Source organism: Pseudophryne corroboree, unplaced genomic scaffold (assembly GCF_028390025.1).
Source record: "Pseudophryne corroboree isolate aPseCor3 unplaced genomic scaffold, aPseCor3.hap2 scaffold_512, whole genome shotgun sequence".
In the NCBI taxonomy this organism is placed as follows: domain Eukaryota; kingdom Metazoa; phylum Chordata; class Amphibia; order Anura; family Myobatrachidae; genus Pseudophryne; species Pseudophryne corroboree.
In genome coordinates this window covers 87839-109030 of record NW_026970116.1, presented here as the reverse complement: position 1 = coordinate 109030, position 21192 = coordinate 87839, and the positions used below count along the sequence as shown (strand labels likewise).

The following is a 21192-nucleotide window of genomic DNA, read 5'->3' as shown; positions in this document are numbered from 1 at the left end:
TGAACCCACCTTTCTAGTAGAATGGGTCTTCACCTAATTCAGTAACGGCAATCCTGCCGTGGAATGAGCATGCTGAATCTTACCACAGATCCAGCGCATAATGGTCTGCATGGAAGCAGGACACCCAATCATGTTGGGAGCATACAGGACAAACAGAGCCTCTGTTTTCCTAATCTGAACCGTTCTGGTGACATAAATTTTCAAAGTTCTGACCACAGCCAGAGACTTTGACTCAACGAAGGTGTCAGTGGCCAAAGGCACCATGTGGAAAGATGAACCACCTTCGGCAGAAATTGTTGACGTGTCCTCAATTCTGCTCTATCTTCATGAAAGATCAAATAAAGGCTCTTGTGATACTGCATGGTTTGTACTGTTTTCCATGTGCTCCCAGATCTTTCAAGCAAGTAGCATGGTCAAGAAAGTTCTGTTTGAAAAGAAACAAACATTTACTGTCATTGTTATGCAAATAAACTTACATTAAAGCTAACAAGAAAGCACACTCGTTCTGTCTTTTAAACTGATAAAAGAAACCCCAATAATATGGGGCATGCAAAAATTGAGATAAAACTCAGTTTTGCTCCTCTCCACGGAAATCTTTAATAAAAGGCGAAATATTTGTTAGTTCTGAAGAGAAACCAGAGCATGACCAAGATTCCACCTGTCGCCTGAGTGCCATGCCAGCAGTTCTCATTCAGCTCAAAGTGAGCACCCAATTTGAATGAAAGAAAGCAGATTTCTCACCAGGCTTCCCCTTGCTATAAACATGGTTTGTACTCTTTTCCATGTGCTCCCAGATCTTTCAAACAATTAGTGTGGTCAAGAAAGTTCTGTTTGAAAAGAAACAAACATTTACTGTCATTTCTATGCAAATGAGCTTACATTAAAGCACACTCGTTCTATCTTTAAACCAATAAAATAAAACCCCAATAAGATGGGGCATGCAAAAATTGAGATAAAACTCAGTTTTGCTCCTCTCCACGGAAATCTTTAGTAAAAGGCGAAAGATTTGTTCGTTCTGAAGAGAAACCACAGCATGACCAAGATTCTACCTGTCGCCTGAGTGCCATGCCAGCAGTCCTCATTCAGCTCAAAGTGAGCACCCAATTTGAAAGAAAGAAAGCAGATTTCTCACCAGGCTTCCCCTTGCTATAAACATGGTTTGTACTCTTTTCCATGTGCTCCCAGATCTTTCAAGCAATTAGTATAGTCAAGAAAGTTCTGTTTGAAAAGAAACAAACATTTACTGTCATTTCTACGCAAATGAGCTTACATTAAAGCACACTCGTTCTATCTTTAAACTGATAAAAGAAACTCCAATAAGACGGGGCATGCAAAAATTGAGATAAAACTCAGTTTTGCTCCTCTCCATGGAAATCTTTAGTAAAAGGCGAAAGATTTGTTCGTTCTGAAGAGAAACCAGAGCATGACCAAGATTCCACCTGTCGCCTGAGTGCCATGCCAGCAGTCCTCATTCAGCTCAAAGTGAGCACCCAATTTGAAAGAAAGAAAGCAGATTTCTCACCAGGCTTCCCCTTGCTATAAGCATGGTTTGTACTCTTTTCCATGTGCTCCCAGATCTTTCAAGCAATTAGTATGGTCAAGAAAGTTCTGCTTGAAAAGAAACAGACATTTATTGTCATTGTTATGCAAATAAACTTACATTAAAGCTAACAAGAAAGCACACTCGTTCTGTCTTTAATCCGATAAAAGAAACCCCAATAATATGGGGCATGCAAAAATTGAGATAAAACTCGGTTTTGCTCCTCTCCACGGAAATCTTTAGTAAAAGGCGAAAGATTTGTTCGTTCTGAAGAGAAACCAGAGCATGACCAAGATTTTTATCTGAAAATATGTGTTCTCCCTGCAGTTGTTGTCCCCAGATGAGAGTTCCCTTGTGCTGCCTCAGTTGAATCTCCTTTACTTGACAGGGGGATGCTCGAGCAGCGACCCTCCCCAGCTCTAGCCCAACTCCTACTTACCTGCCAGGTGAGATACTATGATCATGAAGGTGCTTCTCCCAGGGCAAGGCTCACCCATTGCACTCTGGGTGTGCTGCTTCTGCGATTTCCCCAAATGTGGGAAACTTGACTGCATAATTTGTGTTTCCCCTGGTCGGCTCTCGTATAATTCAGATCTCTTTGTCTCAGGTCTCTCTCCAGCCTAGTTTGCTGTCTGTTTCTACTTCTCTTTTCTTGAGCCGCTCCCTTCTATGCCCTTGCGCACTATCCTGACTTCTCCCGTCTGCTTACTTCGTGCCTTCCAACGCACAATGCAAACTACAGGTAGTGCTGCAGGACCCACACCCTTTTACTTGCCTTACAGAGCGTCTCTGGAGCAGTTACAGTGCCCAGCTGCTGCAAGAAATCAGCTTGAATGCTTCAGGGGCTGGGGAATAGCCAACATGAGCCCCACACCGAAGGAGGGTGGAGGTGTGTAATGCGAACTAGGGGTCATCCAAGCGCCGCAAAAGGCCGCCATGCCCTGCACGCCCCTTGTCTCTTTTCATATGCAGACGAGGGTTGAAGCCAACTTTGACCCACTGTTTGGATGACATCACCATATGCAAATCCATCTGCTGCAGGCCTTCCCCCAGGAATGCTTGCACTAGTTGTTGCATTTGGTTTGTTGTTTGGGGGTGCTTCAGTATTAGGCAGCCTTCTGCCCTCCCATGTTCATCTGAAAATATGTGTTCTCCCTGCAGTTGTTGTCCCCAGATGAGAGTTCCCTTGTGCTGCCTCAGTTGAATCTCCTTTACTTGACAGAGATGTGCCTGAGCAGCGGCCCTCCCCAGCCCTATCCCAAATCATACTTATTTTGCATAGGCGATACCATGGTCATGAAGATTGTTCTCCCAGGGTGAGGTTCATTCATTGCATTCTGGGTATGCTGACCCCTGTGATTTCCCCAAATGTGGGAAACTCGACTGCATTATTTGTGGTAGTGGGGGACTGTGTTTGTGCTTTCCTCTGGTCAGCTCTGGTAAAAATCAGATTTCTTTATCTCAGATCTTCCTCTAGCCTTGTTCTTCTTTCGAGAGTTCCCTTGTGCTGCCTCAGTTGGATCTCTTTCACTTGACAGGGGGGTGCCCGAGCAGCGACCCTCCCCAGCTCTAGCCCAACTCCTACTTACCTGCCAGGTGAGATACTATGATCATGAAGGTGCTTCTCCAAGGGCAAGGCTCACCCATTGCACTCTGGTTGTGCTGCCCCTGTGATTTCCCCAAATGTGGGAAACTTGACTGCATAATTTGTGTTTCCCTTGGTCGGCTCTCGTATAATTCAGATCTCTTTGTCTCAGGTCTCTCTCCAGCCTAGTTTGCTGTCTGTTTCCACTTCTCTTTTCTTGAGCCGCTCCCTTCTATGCCCTTGCGCACTATCCTGACTTCTCCCGTCTGCTTACTTCGTGCCTTCCAACGCACAATGCAAACTACAGGTAGTGCTGCAGGGCCCACACCCTTTTACTTGCCTTACAGAGCAGCTCTGGAGCAGTTACAGTGCCCAGCTGCTGCAAGAAATCAGCTTGAATGCTTCAGGGGCTGGGGCATAGCCAACATGAGCCCCACACCGAAGGAGGGTGGAGGTGTGTAATGCGAACTAGGGGTCATCCAAGCGCCGCAAAAGGCCGCCATGCCCTGCACGCCCCTTTTCTCTTTTCATATGCAGACGAGGGTTGAAGCCAACTTTGACCCACTGCTTGGATGGCATCACCATATGCAAATCCATCTGCTGCAGGCCTTCCCCCAGGAATGCTTGCACTAGTTGTTGCATTTGGTTTGTTGTTTGGGGGTGCTTCAGTATTAGGCAGCCTTCTGCCCTCCCATGTTCATCTGAAAATATGTGTTCTCCCTGCAGTTGTTGTCCCCAGATGAGAGTTCCCTTGTGCTGCCTCAGTTGAATCTCCTTTACTTGACAGAGATGTGCCTGAGCAGCGGCCCTCCCCAGCCCTATCCCAAATCATACTTATTTTGCATAGGAGAGACCATGGTCTTGAAGATTGTTCTCCCAGGGTGAGGTTCATTCATTGCATTCTGGGTATGCTGACCCCTGTGATTTCCCCAAATGTGGGAAACTCAACTGCATTATTTGTGGTAGTGGGGGACTGTGTTTGTGCTTTCCTCTGGTCAGCTCTAGTAAAAGTCAGATTTCTTTGTTTCAGTTCTTCCTCTAGCCTTGTTCTTCTTTCGAGAGTTCCCTTGTGCTGCCTCAGTGTGTATGGTTATTAATCAAAAGGTTGGTGGTTCAATCCCACTAAGGGACGTAATTGACCTTGTTATCAGATTTTGGTGATATTTAAGTAGACAAGTCAAAATTTCAAACCCCCTGTTATGGTGTAGTATACCTGGCCTTCTCTGATGTAATCAGAGTTAGATTTGATTCAGTGATTTTATAAAAACAGCTAGGAAGCACAATTTAGCAGTGGGTTGCAGAGAAAAAGAAATATGCTGGCAAAAAAATCCAATTGAGTGATTAAACAGCTCTTCATTTTCTGGCTTTATTTTTATGCTAACAAATTTGTTCTCTGAAAAGTGTCCACAAAGCCAAGTCTCTGATTAACACCTTTGTAGGGATGGTTTTTCACCTATTACTAAATTAAACTTGCTTCATTGGAAAGGCAGCAAGATGCATCCTCATTTCAATGTCTACTGAAATAATACAGGTTGACACCAGGAAACATTAACGCCACTGCATCCTTGCTGCTTTCGCATGTGGAAGTCTGTTTAATGTGAAAACAAGGTGATATCTAATTAGCACACAGGTAAGGAATTAAGAAAATCTTTATTTAAGGGTGAAGGTGTTTCTCACAAAATCGTTGCCCCAATGCATCATTGAAATTCAAGCTGGAAAGATGATTTTAATATATCACTTGTACATTTTGTATTGCTCTTCTGGTGACAATGTAGTTTGTTTTTGTCAATTACCATTTTAATAATAGGGTAAAGAAAATTAAGTGGATTTTTGAAAGAAAACAATACTGTCAATATACTATTAAAACAAATTAAAATGGTAAAAGTTAGTGTACTTTAAGTAAAAATAAAAGAGCAAAAATATCAATCCCAGTTTTGGATTACTTTAATTAACAAAAAAAATGCATATAGCAGAGGATAGTTTCAATCTGCCTACCTCTGGGTTATGGGCCCAGCATTTTTCCATTGCAGTACTCTGCTGCACATGTAAGTGCAAGAGATCCTGAAGCACTCACTCATCATGGGAAAGTACCAATGTGTTTCTTCGTTGGTTGATGGAAGAAACATCTTACAAAAACTCTCCAGATTATTGACTTTTTAAAGTTTTTCTAGGAAACGTTCTAGATGAATGCTTATTAGCCTTTGTCAGTATGTACGTTTGTAAAGTGTCTCTGTGGCGCAATCTGTTAGTGTGTTTGGTTATTAATCAAAGGGTTGGTGGTTCAATCCCACCCAGGGATGTAATTGACCTTGTTATCAGATTTTGGTGATCTTTAAGTAGACAAGTCAAAATTTCAAACCCCCTTCTTATGGTGTAGGGTACCTGGCCTACTCTGATGTAATCAGAGTTAGATTTGAATCAGTGATTTTATAAAAAAAAACAGCTAGGAAGCACAATTTAGCAGTGGGTTGCAGAGAAAAAGAAATATGCTGGCAGAAAAATCCAATTGAGTGATTAAACAGCTCTTCATTTTCTGGCTTTATTTTTATGCTAACGAATTTGTTCTCTGAAAAGTGTCCACAAAGCCAAGTCTCTGATTAACACCTTTGTAGGGATGGTTTTTCACCTATTACTAAATTAAACTTGCTTCATTGGAAAGGCAGCAAGATGCATCCTCATTTCAATGTCTACTGAAATAATACAGGTTGACACCAGGAAACATTAACGCCACTGCATCCTTGCTGCTTTCTCATGTGGAAGTCTGTTTAATGTGAAAACAAGGTGATATCTAATTAGCACACAGGTAAGGAATTAAGAAAATCTTTATTTAAGGGTGAAGATGTTTCTCACAAAATCGTTGCCCCAATGCATCATTGAAATTCAAGCTGGAAAGATGATTTTAATATATCACTTGTACATTTTGTATTGCTCTTCTGGTGACAATGTAGTTTGTTTTTGTCAATTACCATTTTAATAATCGGGTAAAGAAAATTAATTGGATTTTTGAAAGAAAACAATACTGTCAATATACTATTAAAACAAATTAAAATGGTAAAAGTTATTGTACTTTAAGTAAAAATAAAAGAGCAAAAATATCAATCCCAGTTTTGGATTACTTTAATTAACAAAAAAAAATGCATATAGCAGAGGATAGTTTCAATCTGCCTACCTCTGGGTTATGGACCCAGCATGCTTCCATTACAGTACTCTGTTGCACATGTAAGTGCAAGAGGTCCTGAAGCACTCACTTATCATGGGAAAGTACCAATGTGTTTCTTCATTGGTTGATGGAAGAAACATCTTACAAAAACTCTCCACATTATTGACTTTTTAAAATGTTTCTAGGAAACGTTCTAGATGAATGCTTATTAGCCTTTGTCAGTATGTACTTTTGCAAAGTGTCGCTGTGGCGCAATCAGTTAGTGTGTATGGTTATTAACCAAAAGGTTGGTGGTTCAATCCCACCCAGGGACGTAATTGACCTTGTTATCAGATTTTGGTGATCTTTAAGAAGACAAGTCAAAATTTCAAACCCCCTGTTATGGTGTAGGGTACCTGGCCTTCTCTGATGTAATCAGAGTTAGATTTGATTCAGTGATTTTATAAAAACAGCTAGGAAGCACAATTTAGCAGTGGGTTGCAGAGAAAAAGAAATATGCTGGCAAAAAAATCCAATTGAGTGATTAAACAGCTCTTCATTTTCTGGCTTTATTTTTATGCTAACAAATTTGTTCTCTGAAAAGTGTCCACAAAGCCAAGTCTCTGATTAACACCTTTGTAGGGATGGTTTTTCACCTATTACTAAATTAAACTTGCTTCATTGGAAAGGCAGCAAGATGCATCCTCATTTCAATGTCTACTGAAATAATACAGGTTGACACCAGGAAACATTAACGCCACTGCATCCTTGCTGCTTTCGCATGTGGAAGTCTGTTTAATGTGAAAACAAGGTGATATCTAATTAGCACACAGGTAAGGAATTAAGAAAATCTTTATTTAAGGGTGAAGGTGTTTCTCACAAAATCGTTGCCCCAATGCATCATTGAAATTCAAGCTGGAAAGATGATTTTAATATATCACTTGTACATTTTGTATTGCTCTTATGGTGACAATGTAGTTTGTTTTTGTCAATTACCATTTTAATAATAGGGTAAAGAAAATTAAGTGGATTTTTGAAAGAAAACAATACTGTCAATATACTATTAAAACAAATTAAAATGGTAAAAGTTATTGTACTTTAAGTAAAAATAAAAGCGAAAATATCAATCCCAGTTTTGGATTACTTTAATGAACAAAAAAAAAAATTCATATAGCAAAGGATAGTTTCAATCTGCCTACCTCTGGGTTATGGGCCCAGCATGCTTCCATTGCAGTACTCTGCTGCACATGTAAGTGCAAGAGATCCTGAAGCACTCACTCATCATGGGAAAGTACCAATGTGTTTCTTCGTTGGTTGATGGAAGAAACATCTTACAAAAACTCTCCAGATTATTGACTTTTTAAAGTTTTTCTAGGAAACGTTCTAGATGAATGCTTATTAGCCTTTGTCAGTATGTACGTTTGTAAAGTGTCTCTGTGGCGCAATCTGTTAGTGTGTTTGGTTATTAATCAAAGGGTTGGTGGTTCAATCCCACCCAGGGATGTAATTGACCTTGTTATCAGATTTTGGTGATCTTTAAGTAGACAAGTCAAAATTTCAAACCCCCTTCTTATGGTGTAGGGTACCTGGCCTACTCTGATGTAATCAGAGTTAGATTTGAATCAGTGATTTTATAAAAAAAACAGCTAGGAAGCACAATTTAGCAGTGGGTTGCAGAGAAAAAGAAATATGCTGGCAGAAAAATCCAATTGAGTGATTAAACAGCTCTTCATTTTCTGGCTTTATTTTTATGCTAACGAATTTGTTCTCTGAAAAGTGTCCACAAAGCCAAGTATCTGATTAACATATTTGTAGGGATGGTTTTTCACCTATTACTAAATTAAACTTGCTTCATTGGAAAGGCAGCAAGATGCATCCTCATTTCAATATCTACTGAAATAATACAGGTTGATACCAGGAAACATTAACGCCACTGCATCCTTGCTGCTTTCTCATGTGGAAGTCTGTTTAATGTGAAAACAAGGTGATATCTAATTAGCACACAGGTAAGGAATTAAGAAAATCTTTATTTAAGGGTGAAGATGTTTCTCACAAAATCGTTGCCCCAATGCATCATTGAAATTCAAGCTGGAAAGATGATTTTAATATATCACTTGTACATTTTGTATTGCTCTTCTGGTGACAATGTAGTTTGTTTTTGTCAATTACCATTTTAATAATCGGGTAAAGAAAATTAATTGGATTTTTGAAAGAAAACAATACTGTCAATATACTATTAAAACAAATTAAAATGGTAAAAGTTATTGTACTTTAAGTAAAAATAAAAGCTAAAATATCAATCCCAGTTTTGGATTACTTTAATGAACAAAAAAAAAATGCATATAGCAAAGGATAGTTTCAATCTGCCTACCTCTGGGTTATGGGCCCACCATGCTTCCATTGCAGTACTCTGCTGCACATGTAAGTGCAAGAGATCCTGAAGCACTCACTCATCATGCGAAAGTAACAATGTGTTTCTTCATTTGTTGCTGGAAGAAACATCTTACAAAAACTCTCCAGATTATTGACTTTTTAAAGTTTTTCTAGGAAACGTTCTAGATGAATGCTTATTAGTCTTTGTCAGTGTGTACTTTTCGCAAAGTGTCTCTGTGGCGCAATCGGTTAGTGTGTTCAGCTATTAATCAAAAGGTTGGTGGTTCAATCCCATCCAGGGACGTAATTGACCTTGTGATCAGATTTTGGTAATATTTAAGTAGACAAGTCAAAATTGCAAACCCTCTCTTATGGTGTAGGGTACCTGGCCTTCTCTGATGTAATCAGAGTTAGATTTGATTAAGTGATTTTATAAAAAAAACAGCTAGGAAGCACAATTTAGCAGTGGGTTGCAGAGAAAAAGAAAAATGCTGGCAGAAAAATCCAATTGAGTGATTAAACAGCTCTTCATTTTCTGGCTTTATTTTTATGATAACAAATTTGTTCTCTGAAAAGTGTCCACAAAGCCAAGTCTCTGATTAACACCTTTGTAGGGATGGTTTTTCACCTATTACTAAATTAAACTTGCTTCATTGGAAAGGCAGCAAGATGCATCCTCATTTCAATATCTACGGAAATAATACAGGTTGACACCAGGAAACATTAACGCCACTGCATCTTTGCTGTTTTCTCATGTGGAAGTCTGTTTAATGTGAAAACAAGGTGATATCTAATTAGCACACAGGTAAGGAATTAAGAACATCTTTATTTAAGGGTGAAGATGTTTCTCACAAAATCGTTGCCCCAATGCATCATTGAAATTCAAGCTGGAAAGATGATTTTAATATATCACTTGTACATTTTGTATTGCTCTTCTGGTGACAATGTAGTTTGTTTTTGTCAATTACCATTTTAATAATCGGGTAAAGAAAATTAATTGGATTTTTGAAAGAAAACAATACTGTCAATATACTATTAAAACAAATTAAAATGGTAAAAGTTATTGTACTTTAAGTAAAAATAAAAGAGCAAAAATATCAATCCCAGTTTTGGATTACTTTAATTAACAAAAAAAAATGCATATAGCAGAGGATAGTTTCAATCTGCCTACCTCTGGGTTATGGACCCAGCATGCTTCCATTACAGTACTCTGCTGCACATGTAAGTGCAAGAGATCCTGAAGCACTCACTCATCATGGGAAAGTACCAATGTGTTTCTTCATTGATGGAAGAAACATCTTACAAAAACTCTCCACATTATTGACTTTTTAAAATGTTTCTAGGAATCGTTCTAGATGAATGCTTATTAGCCTTTGTCAGTATGTACTTTTGCTAAGTGTAGCTGTGGCGCAATCAGTTAGTGTGTAAGGCTATTAACCAAAAGGTTGGTTGTTTAATCCCACCCAGGGATTTAATTGACCTTGTTATCAGATTTTGGTGATCTTTAAGTAGACAAGTCAAAATTTCAAACCCCCTGTTATGGTGTAGGGTACCTGGCCTTCTCTGATGTAATCAGAGTTAGATTTGATTCAGTGATTTTATAAAAACAGCTAGGAAGCACAATTTGGCAGTGGGTTGCAGAGAAAAAGAAATATGCTGGCAGAAAAATCCAATTGAGTGATTAAACAGCTCTTCATTTTCTGGCTTTATTTTTATGCTAACTAATTTGTTCTCTGAAAAGTGTCCACAAAGCCAAGTATCTGATTAACATATTTGTAGGGATGGTTTTTCACCTATTACTAAATTAAACTTGCTTCATTGGAAAGGCAGCAAGATGCATCCTCATTTCAATATCTACTGAAATAATACAGGTTGACACCAGGAAACATTAACGCCACTGCATCCTTGCTGCTTTCTCATGTGGAAGTCTGTTTAATGTGAAAACAAGGTGATATCTAATTAGCACACAGGTAAGGAATTAAGAAAATCTTTATTTAAGGGTGAAGATGTTTCTCACAATATCGTTGCCCCAATGCATCATTGAAATTCAAGCTGGAAAGATGATTTTAATATATCACTTGTACATTTTGTATTGCTCTTCTGGTGACAATGTAGTTTGTTTTTGTCAATTACCATTTTAATAATCGGGTAAAGAAAATTAATTGGATTTTTGAAAGAAAACAATACTGTCAATATACTATTAAAACAAATTAAAATGGTAAAAGTTATTGTACTTTAAGTAAAAATAAAAGCTAAAATATCAATCCCAGTTTTGGATTACTTTAATGAACAAAAAAAAATGCATATAGCAAAGGATAGTTTCAATCTGCCTACCTCTGGGTTATGGGCCCAGCATGCTTCCATTGCAGTACTCTGCTGCACATGTAAGTGCAAGAGATCCTGAAGCACTCACTCATCATGCGAAAGTAACAATGTGTTTCTTCATTTGTTGCTGGAAGAAACATCTTACAAAAACTCTCCAGATTATTGACTTTTTAAAGTTTTTCTAGGAAACGTTCTAGATGAATGCTTATTAGTCTTTGTCAGTGTGTACTTTTCGCAACGTGTCTCTGTGGCGCAATCGGTTAGTGTGTTCAGCTATTAATCAAAAGGTTGGTGGTTCAATCCCATCCAGGGACGTAATTGACCTTGTGATCAGATTTTGGTAATATTTAAGTAGACAAGTCAAAATTGCAAACCCTCTCTTATGGTGTAGGGTACCTGGCCTTCTCTGATGTAATCAGAGTTAGATTTGATTAAGTGATTTTATAAAAAAAACAGCTAGGAAGCACAATTTAGCAGTGGGTTGCAGAGAAAAAGAAAAATGCTGGCAGAAAAATCCAATTGAGTGATTAAACAGCTCTTCATTTTCTGGCTTTATTTTTATGATAACAAATTTGTTCTCTGAAAAGTGTCCACAAAGCCAAGTCTCTGATTAACACCTTTGTAGGGATGGTTTTTCACCTATTACTAAATTAAACTTGCTTCATTGGAAAGGCAGCAAGATGCATCCTCATTTCAATATCTACGGAAATAATACAGGTTGACACCAGGAAACATTAACGCCACTGCATCTTTGCTGTTTTCTCATGTGGAAGTCTGTTTAATGTGAAAACAAGGTGATATCTAATTAGTACACAGGTAAGGAATTAAGAACATCTTTATTTAAGGGTGAAGATGTTTCTCACAAAATCGTTGCCCCAATGCATCATTGAAATTCAAGCTGGAAAGATGATTTTAATATATCACTTGTACATTTTGTATTGCTCTTCTGGTGACAATGTAGTTTGTTTTTGTCAATTACCATTTTAATAATCGGGTAAAGAAAATTAATTGGATTTTTGAAAGAAAACAATACTGTCAATATACTATTAAAACAAATTAAAATGGTAAAAGTTATTGTACTTTAAGTAAAAATAAAAGAGCAAAAATATCAATCCCAGTTTTGGATTACTTTAATTAACAAAAAAAAATGCATATAGCAGAGGATAGTTTCAATCTGCCTACCTCTGGGTTATGGACCCAGCATGCTTCCATTACAGTACTCTGCTGCACATGTAAGTGCAAGAGATCCTGAAGCACTCACTCATCATGGGAAAGTACCAATGTGTTTCTTCATTGGTTGATGGAAGAAACATCTTACAAAAACTCTCCACATTATTGACTTTTTAAAATGTTTCTAGGAATCGTTCTAGATGAATGCTTATTAGCCTTTGTCAGTATGTTCTTTTGCAAAGTGTCGTTTTGGCGCAATCAGTTAGTGTGTAAGGCTATTAACCAAAAGGTTGGTGGTTCAATCCCACCCAGGGACTTAATTGACCTTGTTATCAGATTTTGGTGATCTTTAAGTAGACAAGTCAAAATTTCAAACCCCCTGTTATGGTGTAGGGTACCTGGCCTTCTCTAATGTAATCAGAGTTAGATTTGATTCAGTGATTTTATAAAAACAGCTAGGAAGAACAATTTAGCAGTGGGTTGCAGAGAAAAAGAAATATGCTGGCAGAAAAATCCAATTGAGTGATTAAACAGCTCTTCATTTTCTGGCTTTATTTTTATACTAACAAATTTGTTCTCTGAAAAGTGTCCACAAAGCCAAGTCTCTGATTAACACCTTTGTAGGGATGGTTTTTCACCTATTACTAAATTAAACTTGCTTCATTGGAAAGGCAGCAAGATGCATCTTCATTTCAATGTCTACTGAAATAATACAGGTTGACACCAGGAAACATTAACGCCACTGCATCCTTGCTGCTTTCGCATGTGGAAGTCTGTTTAATGTGAAAACAAGGTGATATCTAATTAGCACACAGGTAAGGAATTAAGAAAATCTTTATTTAAGGGTGAAGATGTTTCTCACAAAATCGTTGCCCCAATGCATCGTTGAAATTCAAGCTGGAAAGATGATTTTAATATATCACTTGTACATTTTGTATTGCTCTTCTGGTGACAATGTAGTTTGTTTTTGTCAATTACCATTTTAATAATCGGGTAAAGAAAATTAAGTGGATTTTTGAAAGAAAACAATACTGTCAATATACTATTAAAACAAATTAAAATGGTAAAAGTTATTGTACTTTAAGTAAAAATAAAAGAGCAAAAATATCAATCCCAGTTTTGGATTACTTTAATTAACAAAAAAAAATGCATATAGCAGAGGATAGTTTCAATCTGCCTACCTCTGGGTTATGGACCCAGCATGCTTCCATTACAGTACTCTGCTGCACATGTAAGTGCAAGAGGTCCTGAAGCACTCACTTATCATGGGAAAGTACCAATGTGTTTCTTCATTGGTTGATGGAAGAAACATCTTACAAAAACTCTCCACATTATTGACTTTTTAAAATGTTTCTAGGAATTGTTCTAGATGAATGCTTATTAGCCTTTGTCAGTATGTACTTTTGCTAAGTGTAGCTGTGGCGCAATCAGTTAGTGTGTAAGGCTATTAACCAAAAGGTTGGTTGTTTAATCCCACCCAGGGATTTAATTGACCTTGTTATCAGATTTTGGTGATCTTTAAGTAGACAAGTCAAAATTTCAAACCCCCTGTTATGGTGTAGGGTACCTGGCCTTCTCTGATGTAATCAGAGTTAGATTTGATTCAGTGATTTTATAAAAACAGCTAGGAAGCACAATTTGGCAGTGGGTTGCAGAGAAAAAGAAATATGCTGGCAGAAAAATCCAATTGAGTGATTAAACAGCTCTTCATTTTCTGGCTTTATTTTTATGCTAACTAATTTGTTCTCTGAAAAGTGTCCACAAAGCCAAGTATCTGATTAACATATTTGTAGGGATGGTTTTTCACCTATTACTAAATTAAACTTGCTTCATTGGAAAGGCAGCAAGATGCATCCTCATTTCAATATCTACTGAAATAATACAGGTTGACACCAGGAAACATTAACGCCACTGCATCCTTGCTGCTTTCTCATGTGGAAGTCTGTTTAATGTGAAAACAAGGTGATATCTAATTAGCACACAGGTAAGGAATTAAGAAAATCTTTATTTAAGGGTGAAGATGTTTCTCACAAAATCGTTGCCCCAATGCATCATTGAAATTCAAGCTGGAAAGATGATTTTAATATATCACTTGTACATTTTGTATTGCTCTTATGGTGACAATGTAGTTTGTTTTTGTCAATTACCATTTTAATAATAGGGTAAAGAAAATTAAGTGGATTTTTGAAAGAAAACAATACTGTCAATATACTATTAAAACAAATTAAAATGGTAAAAGTTATTGTACTTTAAGTAAAAATAAAAGCTAAAATATCAATCCCAGTTTTGGATTACTTTAATGAACAAAAAAAAAAATTCATATAGCAAAGGATAGTTTCAATCTGCCTACCTCTGGGTTATGGGCCCAGCATGCTTCCATTGCAGTACTCTGCTGCACATGTAAGTGCAAGAGATCCTGAAGCACTCACTCATCATGCGAAAGTACTAATGTGTTTCTTCATTGGTTGCTGGAAGAAACATCTTACAAAAACTCTCCAGATTATTGACTTTTTAAAGTTTTTCTAGGAAACGTTCTAGATGAATGCTTATTAGTCTTTGTCAGTATGTGCTTTTTGCAAAGTGTCTCTGTGGCGCAATCGGTTAGTGTGTTCAGCTATTTATCAAAAGGTTGGTGGTTCAATCCCACCCAGGGACGTAATTGACCTTGTGATCACATTTTGGTGATATTTAAGTAGACAAGTCAAAATTGCAAACCCCCTCTTATGGTATAGGGTACCTGGCCTTCTCTGATGTAATCAGAGTTAGATTTGATTAAGTGATTTTATAAAAAAACAGCTAGGAAGCACAATTTAGCAGTGGGTTGCAGAGAAAAAGAAAAATGCTGGCAGAAAAATCCAATTGAGTGATTAAACAGCTCTTCATTTTCTGGCTTTATTTTTATGATTACAAATTTGTTCTCTGAAAAGTGTCCACAAAGCCAAGTATCTGATTAACATCTTTGTAGGGATGGTTTTTCACCTATTACTAAATTAAACTTGCTTCATTGGAAAGGCAGCAAGATGCATCCTCATTTCAATATCTACGGAAATAATACAGGTTGACACCAGGAAACATTAACGCCACTGCATCTTTGCTGTTTTCTCATGTGGAAGTCTGTTTAATGTGAAAACAAGGTGATATCTAATTAGCACACAGGTAAGGAATTAAGAAAATCTTTATTTAAGGGTGAAGATGTTTCTCACAAATTCGTTGCCCCAATGCATCATTGAAATTCAAGCTGGAAAGATGATTTTAATATATCACTTGTACATTTTGTATTGCTCTTCTGGTGACAATGTAGTTTGTTTTTGTCAATTACCATTTTAATAATCGGGTAAAGAAAATTAATTGGATTTTTGAAAGAAAACAATACTGTCAATATACTATTAAAACAAATTAAAATGGTAAAAGTTATTGTACTTTAAGTAAAAATAAAAGAGCAAAAATATCAATCCCAGTTTTGGATTACTTTAATTAACAAAAAAAAATGCATATAGCAGAGGATAGTTTCAATATGCCTACCTCTGGGTTATGGACCCAGCATGCTTCCATTACAGTACTCTGCTGCACATGTAAGTGCAAAAGATCCTGAAGCACTCACTCATCATGGGAATGTACCAATGTGTTTCTTCATTGGTTGATGGAAGAAACATCTTACAAAAACTCTCCACATTATTGACTTTTTAAAATGTTTCTAGGAATCGTTCTAGATGAATGCTTATTAGCCTTTGTCAGTATGTACTTTTGCAAAGTGTCGCTGTGGCGCAATCAGTTAGTGTGTAAGGCTATTAACCAAAAGGTTGGTGGTTCAATCCCACCCAGGGACTTAATTGACCTTGTTATCAGATTTTGGTGATCTTTAAGTAGACAAGTCAAAATTTCAAACCCCCTGTTATGGTGTAGGGTACCAGGCCTTCTCTGATGTAATCAGAGTTAGATTTGATTCAGTGATTTTATAAAAACAGCTAGGAAGCACAATTTAGCAGTGGGTTGCAGAGAAAAAGAAATATGCTGGCAGAAAAATCCAATTGAGTGATTAAACAGCTCTTCATTTTCTGGCTTTATTTTTATGCTAACAAATTTGTGCTCTGAAAAGTGTCCACAAAGCCAAGTATCTGATTAACACCTTTGTAGGGATGGTTTTTCACCTATTATTAAATTAAACTTGCTTCATTGGAAAGGCAGCAAGTGATGTCATCCAAGCATTGGGTCAAAGTTGGCTTCAAACCTCGTCTGCTTATGAAAAGAGAAAAGGGGTATGCAGGGCATGGCGGCCTTTTGCGGTGCTTGGATGACCCCTAGTTCGCATTAAATAATGCAGTCGAGTTTCCCACATTTGGGGAAATCACAGAGGTCAGCATACCCAGAATGCAATGAATGAACCGCACCCTGGGAGAACAGTCTTCATGACCATGGTATCTCCTATGCAAAATAAGTATGATTTGGGATAGGGCTGGGGAGGGCCGCTGCTCAGGCACATCTCTGTCAAGTAAAGGAGATTCAACTGAGGCAGCACAAGGGAACTCTCATCTTGGGACAACAACTGCAGGGAGAACATATATTTTCAGATGAACATGGGAGGGCAGAAGGCTGCCTAATACTGAAGCACCCCCAAACAACAAACCAAATGCAACAACTAGTGCAAGCATTCCTGGGGGAAGGCCTGCCGCAGATGGATTTGCATATGGTGATGTCATCCAAGCAGTGGGTCAAAGTTGGCTTCAACCCTCATCTGCATATGAAAAGACAAAAGGGGCGTGCAGGGCATGGTGGCCTTTTGCGGCGCTTGGCTGACCCCTAGTTTGCATTAAACACCTCCACCCTCCTTTGGTGTGGGGCTCATGTTGGCTATGCCCCAGCCCCTGAAGCATTCAAGCTGATTTCTTGCAGCAGCTGGGCACTGTAACAGCTCCAGAGCTGCTCTGTAAGGCAAGTAAAAGGGTCTGGGCCCTGCAGCACTACCTGTAGATCGCATTGTGCGTTGGAAGGCACAAAGTAAGCAGACAGGAGGAGAAGTCAGGATAGTGCGCAAGGGCATAGAAGGGAGCGGCTCAAGAAAAGAGAAGTGGAAACAGACAGCAAACTAGGCTGGAGAGAGACCTGAGACAAAGAGATCTGAATTATACGAGAGCCGACCAGGGGAAACACAAATTATGCAGTCAAGTTTCCCACATTTGGGGAAATCGCAGGGGCAGCACACCCAGAGTGCAATGGGTGAGCCTTGCCCTGGGAGAAGCACCTTCATGATCATAGTATCTCACCTGGCAGGTAAGTAGGAGTTGGGCTAGAGCTGGGGAGGGTCGCTGTTCGGGCACCCCCCTGTCAAGTGAAAGAGATCCAACTGAGGCAGCACAAGGGAACTCTCGAAAGAAGAACAAGGCTAGAGGAATATCTGAGACAAAGAAATCTGACTTTTTCCAGAGCTGACCAGAGGAAAGCACAAACACAGTCCCCCACTACCACAAATAATGCAGTCGAGTTTCCCACATTTGGGGAAATCACAGGGGGTCAGCATACCCAGAATGCAATGAATGAACCTCACCTTGGGAGAACAATCTTCATGACCATGGTATCGCCTATGCAAAATAAGTATAATTTGGGATAGGGCTGGGGAGGGCCGCTGCTCAGGCACATCTCTGTCAAGTAAAGGAGATTCAACTGAGGCAGCACAAGGGAACTCTCATCTGGGGACAACAACTGCAGGGAGAACACATATTTTCAGATGAACATGTGAGGGCAGAAGGCTGCCTAATACTGAAGCACCCCCAAACAACAAACCAAATGCAACAACTAGTGCAAGCATTCCTGGGGGAAGGCCTGCAGCAGATGGATTTGCATATGGTGATGTCATCCAAGCAGTGGGTCAAAGTTGGCTTCAACCCTCGTCTGCATATGAAAAGAGAAAAGGGGCGTGCAGGGCATGGCGGCCTTTTGCAGCGCTTGGATGACCCCTAGTTCGCATTACACACCTCCACCCTCCTTCGGTGTGGGGCTCATGTTGGCTATGCCCCAGCCCCTGAAGCATTCAAGCTGATTTCTTGCAGCAGCTGGGCACTGTAACTGCTCCAGAGCTACTCTGTAAGGCAAGTAAAAGGGTGTGGGCCCTGCAGCACTACCTGTAGTTCGCATTGTGCGTTGGAAGGCACGAAGTAAGCAGACGGGAGAAGTCAGGATAGTGCGCAAGGGCATAGAAGGGAGCGGCTCAAGAAAAGAGAAGTGGAAACAGACAGCAAACTAGGCTGGAGAGAGACCTGAGACAAAGAGATCTGAATTATACGAGAGCCGACGAGGGGAAACACAAATTATGCAGTCAAGTTTCCCACATTTGGGGAAATCGCAGGAGCAGCACACCCAGAGTGCAATGGTTGAGCCTTGCCCTGGGAGAAGCACCTTCATGATCATAGTATCTCACCTGGCAGGTAAGTAGGAGTTGGGCTAGAGCTGGGGAGGGTCGCTGCTCGGGTTCCCCCCTGTGAAGTGAAGGAGATCCAACTGAGGCAGCACCAGGGAACTCTCGAAAGAAGAACAAGGCTAGAGGAAGATCTGAGACAAAGAAATCTGACTTTTACCAGAGCTGACCAGAGGAAAGCACAAACACAGTCTCCCACTACCACAAATAATGCAGTCAAGTTTCCCACATTTGGGGAAATCACAGGGGTCAGCATACCCAAAATGCAATGAATGAACCTCACCCTGGGAGAAAAATCTTCATGACCATGGTATCTCCTATGCAAAATAAGTATGATTTGGAATAGGGCTGGGGAGGGCCGCTGCTCATGCACATCTCTGTCAAGTAAAGGAGATTCAACTGAGGCAGCACAAGGGAACTCTCATCTTGGGACAACAACTGCAGGGAGAACATATATTTTCAGATGAACATGGGAGGGCAGAAAACTGCCTAATACTGAAGCACCCCCAAACAACAAACCAAATGCAACAACTAGTGCAAGCATTCCTGGGGGAAGGCCTGCCGCAGATGGATTTGCATATGGTGATGTCATCCAAGCAGTGGGTCAAAGTTGGCTTCAACCCTCGTCTGCATATGAAAAGAGAAAAGGGGCGTGCAGGGCATGGTGGCCTTTTGCGGCGCTTGGCTGACCCCTAGTTTGCATTAAACACCTCCACCCTCCTTTGGTGTGGGGCTCATGTTGGCTATGCCCCAGCCCCTGAAGCATTCAAGCTGATTTCTTGCAGCAGCTGGGCACTGTAACAGCTCCAGAGCTGCTCTGTAAGGCAAGTAAAAGGGTGTGGGCCCTGCAGCACTACCTGTAGTTCGCATTGTGCGTTGGAAGGCACAAAGTAAGCAGACAGGAGGAGAAGTCAGGATAGTGCGCAAGGGCATAGAAGGGAGCGGCTCAAGAAAAGAGAAGTGGAAACAGACAGCAAACTAGGCTGGAGAGAGACCTGAGACAAAGAGATCTGAATTATACGAGAGCCGACCAGGGGAAACACAAATTATACAGTCAAGTTTCCCACATTTGGGGAAATCGCAGGAGCAGCACACCCAGAGTGCAATGGGTGAGCCTTGCCCTGGGAGAAGCACCTTCATGATCATAGTATCTCACCTGGCAGGTAAGTAGGAGTTGGGCTAGAGCTGGGGAGGGTCGCTGCTCGGGTACCCCCCTGTAAAGTGAAGGAGATCCAACTAAGGCAGCACAAGGGAACTCTCGAAAGAAGAACAAGGCTAGAGGAAAATCTGAGACAAAGAAATCTGACTTTTACCAGAGCTGACCAGAGGAAAGCACAAACACAGTCCCCCACTACCACAAATAATGCAGTTGAGTTTCCCACATTTGGGGAAATCACAGGGGTCAGCATACCCAAAATGCAATGAATGAACCTCACCCTGGGAGAAAAATCTTCATGACCATGGTATCTCCTATGCAAAATAAGTATGATTTGGAATAGGGATGGGGAGGGCCGCTGCTCATGCACATCTCTGTCAAGTAAAGGAGATTTAACTGAGGCAGCACAAGGGAACTCTCATCTGGGGACAACAACTGCAGGGAGAACACATATTTTCAGATGAACATGGGAGGGCAGAAGGCTGCCTAATACTGAAGCACCCCCAAACAACAAACCAAATGCAACAACTAGTGCAAGCATTCCTGGGGGAAGTTCTGCAGAAGACGGATTTGCATACGGTGATGTCATCCAAGCAGTGGGTCAAAGTTGGCTTCAACCCTCATCTGCATATGAAAAGAGAAAAGGGGCGTGCAGGGCATGGCGGCCTTTTGCGGTGCTTGGATGACCCCTAGTTCGCATTAAACACCTCCACCCTCCTTTGGTGTGGGGCTCATGTTGGCCATGCCCCATCCCCTGAAGCATTCAAGCTGATTTCTTGCAGCAGCTGGGCACTGTAACAGCTCCAGAGCTGCTCTGTAAGGCAAGTAAAAGGGTGTGGGCCCTGCAGCACTACCTGTAGTTTGCATTGTGCATTGGAAGGCACAAAGTAAGCAGACGGGAGGAGAAGTCAGGATAGTGCACAAGGGTATAGAAGGGAGCGGTTGAAGAAAAGAGAAGTGGAAACAGACAGCAAACTAGGCTGGAGAGAGACCTGAGACAAAGAGATCTGAATTATACGAGAGCCGACCAAGGGAAACACAAATTATGCAGTCAAGTTTCCCACATTTGGGGAAATCGCAGGGGCAGCACACCCAGAGTGCAATGGGTGAGCCTTGCCCTGGGAGAAGCACCTTCATGATCATAGTATCTCACCTGGCAGGTAAGTAGGAGTTGGGCTAGAGCTGGGGAGGGTCGCTGTTCGGGCACCCCCCTGTCAAGTGAAAGAGATCCAACTGAGGCAGCACAAGGGAACTCTCGAAAGAAGAACAAGGCTAGAGGAAGATCTGAGACAAAGAAATCTGACTTTTTCCAGAGCTGGCCAGAGGAAAGCACAAACACAGTCCCCCACTACCACAAATAATGCAGTCGAGTTTCCCACATTTGGGGAAATCACAGGGGTCAGCATACCCAGAGTGCAATGAATGAACCTCACCCTGGGAGAACAATCTTCATGACCATGGTATCTTCTATGCAAAATAAGTATGATTTGGGATA

At 40.3% G+C, this 21192-nt stretch overlaps 15 non-coding genes and 2 pseudogenes across 15 annotated transcripts; 4 read left to right on the top strand and 13 right to left on the bottom strand.

Annotated features, from left to right (window-relative positions):
- Positions 1 to 528: 528 nt before the first annotated feature.
- Positions 529 to 644, bottom strand: LOC135031217 (U5 spliceosomal RNA). Its single transcript, XR_010227054.1, has one exon. It is a non-coding gene; the product is annotated as a U5 spliceosomal RNA (small nuclear RNA).
- Positions 645 to 919: 275 nt separating this feature from the next.
- Positions 920 to 1035, bottom strand: LOC135031202 (U5 spliceosomal RNA). The gene has a single exon (XR_010227039.1). It is a non-coding gene; the product is annotated as a U5 spliceosomal RNA (small nuclear RNA).
- Positions 1036 to 1309: 274 nt separating this feature from the next.
- On the bottom strand, positions 1310 to 1425 carry LOC135031214 (U5 spliceosomal RNA). Its single transcript, XR_010227051.1, has one exon. It is a non-coding gene; the product is annotated as a U5 spliceosomal RNA (small nuclear RNA).
- Positions 1426 to 1711: 286 nt separating this feature from the next.
- LOC135031189 (U5 spliceosomal RNA) lies at positions 1712 to 1827 on the bottom strand. The gene has a single exon (XR_010227026.1). It is a non-coding gene; the product is annotated as a U5 spliceosomal RNA (small nuclear RNA).
- Positions 1828 to 1971: 144 nt separating this feature from the next.
- On the top strand, positions 1972 to 2134 carry LOC135031115 (U1 spliceosomal RNA). The gene has a single exon (XR_010226977.1). It is a non-coding gene; the product is annotated as a U1 spliceosomal RNA (small nuclear RNA).
- A 671-nt stretch (positions 2135 to 2805) lies between these two features.
- LOC135031260 (U1 spliceosomal RNA) lies at positions 2806 to 2969 on the top strand. The gene has a single exon (XR_010227094.1). It is a non-coding gene; the product is annotated as a U1 spliceosomal RNA (small nuclear RNA).
- Positions 2970 to 3121: 152 nt separating this feature from the next.
- On the top strand, positions 3122 to 3284 carry LOC135031161 (U1 spliceosomal RNA). Its single transcript, XR_010227006.1, has one exon. It is a non-coding gene; the product is annotated as a U1 spliceosomal RNA (small nuclear RNA).
- Positions 3285 to 3955: 671 nt separating this feature from the next.
- Positions 3956 to 4119, top strand: LOC135031239 (U1 spliceosomal RNA). The gene has a single exon (XR_010227074.1). It is a non-coding gene; the product is annotated as a U1 spliceosomal RNA (small nuclear RNA).
- Positions 4120 to 16392: 12273 nt separating this feature from the next.
- LOC135031176 (U1 spliceosomal RNA) lies at positions 16393 to 16571 on the bottom strand (annotated as a pseudogene).
- A 674-nt stretch (positions 16572 to 17245) lies between these two features.
- Positions 17246 to 17408, bottom strand: LOC135031079 (U1 spliceosomal RNA). The gene has a single exon (XR_010226948.1). It is a non-coding gene; the product is annotated as a U1 spliceosomal RNA (small nuclear RNA).
- Positions 17409 to 17560: 152 nt separating this feature from the next.
- On the bottom strand, positions 17561 to 17725 carry LOC135031066 (U1 spliceosomal RNA). Its single transcript, XR_010226936.1, has one exon. It is a non-coding gene; the product is annotated as a U1 spliceosomal RNA (small nuclear RNA).
- Positions 17726 to 18423: 698 nt separating this feature from the next.
- On the bottom strand, positions 18424 to 18559 carry LOC135031146 (U1 spliceosomal RNA; annotated as a pseudogene).
- A 152-nt stretch (positions 18560 to 18711) lies between these two features.
- Positions 18712 to 18875, bottom strand: LOC135031059 (U1 spliceosomal RNA). Its single transcript, XR_010226929.1, has one exon. It is a non-coding gene; the product is annotated as a U1 spliceosomal RNA (small nuclear RNA).
- A 674-nt stretch (positions 18876 to 19549) lies between these two features.
- On the bottom strand, positions 19550 to 19712 carry LOC135031086 (U1 spliceosomal RNA). Its single transcript, XR_010226955.1, has one exon. It is a non-coding gene; the product is annotated as a U1 spliceosomal RNA (small nuclear RNA).
- Positions 19713 to 19864: 152 nt separating this feature from the next.
- Positions 19865 to 20028, bottom strand: LOC135031124 (U1 spliceosomal RNA). The gene has a single exon (XR_010226984.1). It is a non-coding gene; the product is annotated as a U1 spliceosomal RNA (small nuclear RNA).
- Positions 20029 to 20702: 674 nt separating this feature from the next.
- LOC135031096 (U1 spliceosomal RNA) lies at positions 20703 to 20865 on the bottom strand. Its single transcript, XR_010226964.1, has one exon. It is a non-coding gene; the product is annotated as a U1 spliceosomal RNA (small nuclear RNA).
- Positions 20866 to 21017: 152 nt separating this feature from the next.
- LOC135031249 (U1 spliceosomal RNA) lies at positions 21018 to 21181 on the bottom strand. Its single transcript, XR_010227084.1, has one exon. It is a non-coding gene; the product is annotated as a U1 spliceosomal RNA (small nuclear RNA).
- Positions 21182 to 21192: the final 11 nt, after the last annotated feature.